The sequence below is a fragment of the Periplaneta americana genome, chromosome 14, assembly GCF_040183065.1.
Source record: "Periplaneta americana isolate PAMFEO1 chromosome 14, P.americana_PAMFEO1_priV1, whole genome shotgun sequence".
NCBI lineage: Eukaryota > Metazoa > Arthropoda > Insecta > Blattodea > Blattidae > Periplaneta > Periplaneta americana.
In genome coordinates, this window is record NC_091130.1 from 151,843,895 (window position 1) to 151,852,089 (window position 8,195).

General features: G+C 33.3%; 1 protein-coding gene across 1 annotated transcript in view; it reads right to left on the reverse strand.

The window, feature by feature from the left end:
- Nucleotides 1-2,753, reverse strand: part of LOC138713858 (uncharacterized) — a 30,459-nt gene extending 27,706 nt beyond the window's left edge. Inside the window, exon 1 of the mRNA XM_069846320.1 lies at nt 2,647-2,753. The gene's annotated coding sequence lies outside the window, so the exon portion shown is untranslated. The remainder of the gene's footprint in view (nt 1-2,646) is intronic.
- Nucleotides 2,754-8,195: the final 5,442 nt, after the last annotated feature.

Below are 8,195 nucleotides of genomic sequence, written 5' to 3' on the forward strand. Positions count from 1 at the left end.
GGAAAGATAAAAAAAAAGAACAGACAAATAGATACTACCTAAATAAGAGATACAGATATAGATACAAAATGAAAAATACAAAATAAAATACATGAAAAATAGTTAAATATAGATATCATAGCCAAAAATGTAAAATGTAGTTATAATTGGTAAATTACAGAGTAACAAATAGCAATATTATATAAAATCAACAACCTTCAGTATATTAATAAGAAAATGTTTGTATTCCATGTAAGAAATGCAGAAATCTAGATCCCATGTTTTACATATTTCATTGAAATTTGAACACATTTTTAAACACTGGTGAATTTTTATGTGCTGAAGTGTTTGGTTTTTTATAATATAACAATTGACGATTTCTTAAATGTGATGTTCTAGCGTTAATCTGGATTTGTAATAATATTTCGCTATTATCCAGTTGTTATTTTAAAAGTCTTGTATATCCTTAAATACCAGCCCTATCAAAATTTTGCGTAGACTAAAACTTATCGGAAATCATTTTTAAAGAAACTTTCGTTATGTAACATTTTTCATAAAATGCAATAATAAGCGAGATATTTCGATTTATTTAATTCACGCCCCTTTAAATAAAGTATTTTGAATGCCAAATAGCCTAAAATCTAAGTTACAACGAACTTAATTTATATTTCAGTTTTCATCGAAATCCGTTCAGCCATTATAGCGTGAAAAGGTAACAAACATCCATCCAGAGAGACAGACAGACATACAAACAAAAATTTCAAAAAAGCGATTTTCGGTTTCAGGATGGTTAATTCTAGGCCTACATGTTAACACCAAAATTATTTTTGGAAAATCGAAAATTACCAGTAAAATTTAGGCTACAGGTTTATTATTAGTATAGATGTCAGTTGTTCTTTGTAAAACGTTACAAAACTTCTTTAAAATAATTAATTAAATTATGATGTCCGTTTTCAAATCGTAATCATAAGGTCTATTATAAATTCAGATGAAATGTATTTAAAAATTTCAAGTCGACGAGCATGATATTGCAAGAATGAAAAAAAGGAAAGAACCTGCAAAGAATTCCATAGATTCCTATCTTATGCCCGTGGGAAAGTTGGTGTAGCGGCGAAAAATAAATTGGACAGGTCATAAATGCTAACCCGGACGACGAATTCTTTTGTTCAGTGAAGAAGGTTATTTGTGGCGAAAAGTTGAATGAAGAATTCCACCTGACACTGTCACAAATACGTTCATTCAAATTTAAGGGTTTATTTACGTGAACGACCACAAACATTATCAAAAAATGCAGGTTCTAAATTTCTAAAATTTTATAAGGAAATGGAACAATTGGACAAAAATTACAAGGTACCACAACAATACTTATTAGAATACTTATTAGAACTAAATATCTGACAAAAGTATAAAAAATATTACTTCTAATATTTTTTAGAATTCACTTTTTACTTTAAATTAAACATTTTAAAACTTCCATAGATATTATTTCATAACACCACAACCATTAGAGATAGAATTCTGAAATTTTGTACACTGATAACATGCATTTATGCAAAAGGTAGACTACAATAATGCCCATTTCTTTGAAAATAGAAAAATTAGGTTACAAAAAATTATGCAAATTTTAATATATTTTATATAGGACAAATAAAAAATTAATTGTATTAAAGTCAACAAAGTATATGATTATGTCTCCTGACGAGAATATTGTACGCAATGGAAATATAAAAATTGGAAATTTATCTTCTGAAGATGTGGAGAAGTTCAAATATCTGGGAGCAACAGTAACAAATATAAATTATACTCGAGAGGAAATTAAATACAGAATAAATATGGGAAATGCCTGTTATTATTCGGTTGAGAAGCTTTTATCATTCAGTCTGCTGTCAAAAAATGTGAGAGATAGAATTTATAAAACAGTTATATTACCGGTTGTTCTTTATGGTTGTGAAACTTGGACTCCCACTTTGAGAGAGGAACGTAGCTTAAAGGTGTTTGAGAATAAGGTGCTTAGGAAAATATTTGGGGCTATGAGGGATGAAGTTACAGGAAAATGGAGAAAGTTACACAACACAGAACTGCACGCATTGTATTCTTCACCTGACATAATTAGGAACATTAAATCCAGACGTTTGAGATGGGCAGGGCATGCAGCACGTATGGGCGAATACAGAAATGCATATAGAGTGTTAGTTGGGAGGCTGGAGGGAAAAAGACCTTTGGGGAGGCCGAGACATAAATGGGAAGATAATATTAAAATGGATTTGAGGGAGGTGGGACATGATGATAGAGACTGGATTGATCTTGCTCAGGATCGGGACCTATGGCGGGCCTATGTGAGGGCGGCAATGAACCTCCGGGTTCTTTAAAAGCCATTTGTAAGTAAGTAAGTACAATATGTCTGAGAGTAGTCTACGTACTTTTCAGAAATAAGTGTTTTTAATACATGCAGGAAAAATATTCAAGATGTCAGAGAGACCATAGTTAATTGTGAATGCTCACATTTAAATAGATTTATTTTAATAATATTTCAGTTTTCGTTCTCGTTGTCGTTTCCGTTGCCGGTTTATTGTGAACTAGCCTTAATTGTCCGTCGAAGCGTAACTATCTTATTATTGCAGTGGTAATGGTATTAGTAAGAAAAACTGTAATGCCAATACAACATACCTTATGGAAGTTGATTTGTAGCACGTTTAATGAAATATAGTTCCACACTGCACTACACTTGCTTATTACTTCTCAACAGAAAGAACACTGACTCCGCTATTCCTGACCAGTGTTGCCAACACATAAATTGTATCCCCGTCAGTATAACACCTGGAAATCCGTCAGACTCCGTCAAAATAAAAAAAATAAGACCGAATATATATATATATAGGCTATATATATATATATATATATATATATATATATATATATATATATATATATATATTAACAGAACATACCAATCCTGATTAAAATAATAATTCGTGAACATTTAACTTGATTACGAGGAAATCTGAAACAGGGGATTCTTGAACATAGTACGAAACAGGCAGGGCTGTTCAAATAAAAAGTAAAATCTCCCAAAAATGAAACAATTAAAAATGACAGCAGCTAAAAATGTCAAAAGACTATGTAAATCGTAATTTCCGCCAGAAAATCCGTCACCCGTCAAAGCCATTTTTTTCCCGTCCACTACGTTGAAATTCCATCACTTTCGATGGAATTTCCGTCCAGTTGGCAACACTGTTCCTGACGATTCCGCGGCCGGTGCGCGGGCAGATGCTGCGAACTTCAAGATTACGCCACAATATGTCGACTGTAAGTCGTACCAACCTCTGACGAATAATCCTACACTGAAGAAACTACATTCGCGCTCAAACCTCCTGACGTTTGCAGGTGTGTCCGCTTATCGGCGATAGCCAATAGCGGCAGTGCTGCGTTGCAACATATGGGCACGCAGACTCGCCGCTTAGAAAGTCTCAAGATCAAACAACAAGTGCAGTCAGAAAATTGGTATGTTGTAGAGACCTTGCATATATACAGGGACAACATTTTATTTTTACTTCAATTTTTATTGTACCTGAGTTTTTGAATGTACTTCACTCCCACCCCTTCTACTAATGAAGTTCAACCGTCCTCCACACAGATCCAAGACTTCATATACAGTCATAGTACCCTTACCGTCACAGTACGTTCCAAAAATATGTTCGCGTTTTCCAACGACGAAAGAGCTTTCAATATTGCATCATTTTCGCACAGGTACTGTCGTCCATTTGCCTACGTCGCATTCCGGTTTTCCCCACCAGCTTCTGTTCGCCTCTTTGTAAAGGCTGTCTTAGCACTTTCCTGAGAACATTAATTTCTGTTAGGAATTGGACATCTACGTAATATTATACAACTGTTTAAAATAACTTAAATAAAAGGGCCTCGTTAAGTAATTAACCGTCACGTGATTTCCTCCCTTTCTACGATCCTGCGACATAAGCACTTGGACGGACAGTAGATAGCATGTTTGAGTAATTTTATCTTTTCGGATCGGGCAGAAGTGAAGATTGAATTTACAGTACGTAAGGTACTCTTTTACAGAGTAGGTGCAGAATTATTTCAACATGAGTTACTAGTACGAAGGATGAAACTGGTAATTGGAATTATACACATTAGAACTGAACCCAGTATCGAAATGAACCGCCACCATTTTGAAAAATGTGTTTAAATATCCATATTATGATTATTTTTCAATTTAACTTCATTCTCTATAGTGTACGCTAATGTGCTGTAGACAGTTAATATACACTGCATAATGAATACGTCCGTATGGACAGCTCAGTTCGTGAGTAAAAACACTTATTGTTAATACTGTACTGTATTCTGATTAAACAAAAACCTAATGAAAATTATCAAACTCAAAAGCGTGATATTTCCTGGTTTACGTAAATGGATAAACTTCTTTTCTTCCCTCGTATACCTAGTAAAGTGATTTGTTTGTATATTACGCCATCGAAATCCAGTCGTGGAAGGGTGTAGCAACCGTTGATCCAAAGGTATAGTCAGGTTAATATCAGAAATGTTAGTAAAAATAAAATGATGTCCCTGTGTATATATATATATATATATATGTTTTTTGTTGTTATGTTCTATTTAACGACGCTCGCAACTGCAGAGGTTATATCAGCGTCGCCGGATGTGCCAGAATTTTGTACCGCAGGAGTTCTTTTACATGCCAGTAAATCTACTGACATGAGCCTGTCGCATTTAAGCACATATATATATATATGATGAATGTTTAGTATTTTCTGAACAAACAGAAACAAAAATCACATTTCTACCCCCAGTGGTTAGAAAGTTATGGGTTAATACATTAAAACCCCGATAAAACGCTGTTTAAGGGACCGCGTATTAATCGGGACCTCATATTAGGCCGGTATACTCATTTTGATTTATATACAGTATCTATTAGCATTTTTTTATTGAAATACATGATTCATGGAAGGTAATACAGTATTACTCCATTATGTAATTATTGTACTGTACGTCAAAGACATTTACAATACAGTATGTAGCCTACTGTACTTATTTCTTTCGAAAAAAAACTTGTTTATAGTTGTTTGCTGTGTGCGAGTTCTCCAAGTTCTCATGTTTACCACACTTCTCTTCCCTGCGCTTACATTCTTCCGACGTCGCAGCTGCAGTGATTGAGTCGCGATTTTTTTTATCGTCCTTATTTTCGATGATGGGATTCCTAATGAATCAGACAGTTGTTTCTGATTAAGAGTAGCCCCACTGTTTTCATCCTACTTCGACAACTTTATTAAACCTAATAAAAGTAAAACTTTTACAAAAACTGATATAAACTCAGCGAGTACGACTATTTACGTCTGACTCAACTAATTGTTCTACATTTTGTGCCTTTTAATTTCATTCGATGCAATCTGAAATCTTCTAAATCTCCCTATCAAACCAATCTCAGGTAAAGGGTCGCGCTCCACAGTTTTAAAACTACTGCCGCTGAGAGACAGAGACGGAGAGGGTACTTGTGACAACGTCGCGCTCGCAAGTTACTGGCGCTCGCCAAACGTCAGGAGCAGAGTCCGTGGATATACCAGAGTAGCGCAATCACCGAGTCGGCCGCCATTGTTATTCCTTTTCAACACGCTAGGGATAGGAATATTTAAAGTAAAACTCAGATATTTTTAGTTTGGAGGGCAAAAACTTCTGAAGGATCTTCTTACATTTTAGAACATTATTGTCAGTCAACATACTAGCGTATAAAAACTTTATTTAATAATTATTACAGCATAAATATACATTTAAGTGTTCAATACACTCCTTCATAAACGTCACAGTTATAGGTATTACAGCAGCATGAACTTAATAAATTACAAGTAACAAAGGAAAACGACAATGTTGCAAATAAAATAACAATAAATCTAAACATTTCCAACTGCGTTCCTCGTGTAAACTCTCCGACTTCCGCATATAAGGGGAAACTATACTGAATTTTCTCGAAGTTTATTAGTTTTAAGAGTTCACAACAGTGAAATCAATAACTACCATACTTACGAAGCTATATTTACCAAATTTTGATCACTGGTATATCTGCTTAATAGTGACAAGTGTACAAAATTGCATCCGCCTATGATACGTGGTTTGCATTTTATTACTTATTATGTATATTAAAATATTGATCCGCTTTATATAAAAAGTCGCTTGCACTACAATTGACATTATTCTTAAGTGATTTTCACTTATTTTGCTCCTTACATGCATGGAATCAAAGCTTACTATAAGGTTTTGCTGTAAAATTAACAAGTAAATTACTAGAATTTTTTATTATGAAAAATAAAAAAAAATTAATAGTCATAAAAATTCCTAGTAATTTACCCATTCGCTGTACAGAAAATTCCAATAGTAATGTTTGTTCCAATGTATATAAAGAATCTTATAAGTGAATATCAATGAAAAATAATGTAAATTGTGACGCAAGGGACTTTTTGCATTAAGCAATACACTATATAATTAAGTTATTAATAAAATGCAAACCACTTATCATAGAGAGAGACGAAATTTTGTACATGTGTTATTATCAACCAGATATACTAGTGATAAACATTTTGTGAGTTTAGCTTTAAAAATATGGAAGTTAGTAATTTCAGTATAATGTCCCCAAGGATACACTGATGTGAGATTTTGTCATTTTTGGTAAAAAAAAATACTTTCTTTGGGCCGTATTCATAGACATTTTTAGCGCGGGCTTCCGGTGGATGATTAGTGTTTTTCGTATTCATAAACCAGTGTTAGCGATAGGATATGATTTGAATTCTGTACTAGTAACCAGTGGATAGCCGGGGCTAGCTTAGTACGCTCGTAGCACGTGCTGCGAAATGTCTATGAATACCACCAGTTTTTATCTTTAAAAATTCATTTATGATATAAAGATGCCTTCTGCCAATGTTCACGACCATACGACCGGTCTATCAGCTGTTTAGGGTCAGATTTTTAAAAGGCTGCGGGCTTTGACTATTAATTTAAATTCCCCGTCCACGACCTGCACTCTGAATTCTGCGACCATTTTGGAAATTCCGCTATATTTCATACATTATGTATTATATTAGATTTCCGATTGAGTCAGTATAGCTCCTCGAAATATTTCTTCATAGAATCCAACAGGTGTTAGACCTACTTCAAAGGCTGCAATTTTTGAAAACCTAAATTTACACAATTTAAAGTTACAAATTAAAAGTACAACATTTTATTGATCTACCTAGAATAGTTTAGAAAATTGAAATTTCACATCAGTCTAACCTTAAGGGGAGAGAATGGTATTTTTTAAAACTTTTTTCCTATTTGGTGTAAAATATTAATTTTTTCTATGTAGAGAGCTCATAGCTGTGGCAACTCAACCAAATAAAAATATTTTGAAAAAAATTATTTGGGGGCCCAACTTTGAAAAAAATATACCCAATGCAGGATTGTACTAAAACTGATATATCTAAACCGTTTTTAAAGATAGATTCAAACAGTGTTTTGCAATGTATTTGCAAAAGCATGTTCTACAAACTGTCTGTAACAGAATTGTGATATTAGTCCCTACGTTTGTAAAATAAACAATTAAAATTTAATAACAATTTCTTGATTTCCTTTCTTGCAAAGAAACGGACGTATTTTTAAAATGAAATCAATTAACAAAATTCTGTTACAGAGAAAAGTTTCCTAATAGTCTAAAGAATGTGTGTTCTAAATTTAATGCATGTATCTTTAATAGTTCAGAAATTATATCCATTTTTGTCTGGCAATGTAGCAAAAAAATGAAGTTACTGGAAACCGATAAAAGCGGGCGTGTGATTTAAAATTCCATAGCGCAGGAAGTTTAAAAATGACGTCTCAACATCCGATAAGGACAAAAATACATACAAAATGTTATGCAATGCATTCCGCACATATCAAAGGGTATTTTAAAGAAAAAATTTTTTTCTTTGAAAATTTAATTTACCGGAAACAACAATAAAAGTGGGCGAGTGATTTAAAAATCCATAACGCAGGAAGTTTAAAAATGGCGACTCAACATCCGATAAGGGCACAAATACCCACAAAATGTTATGCTATGCATTCCACACATATCACAGGGTATTTTAAAGAATTTTTTTGTTTTTTCAAAATATACTCATTTTTCACTAAAAATTACCATCCTCTCCCCTTAATAGGGTTTCTAGTTTCTACGGTCTTTGTAT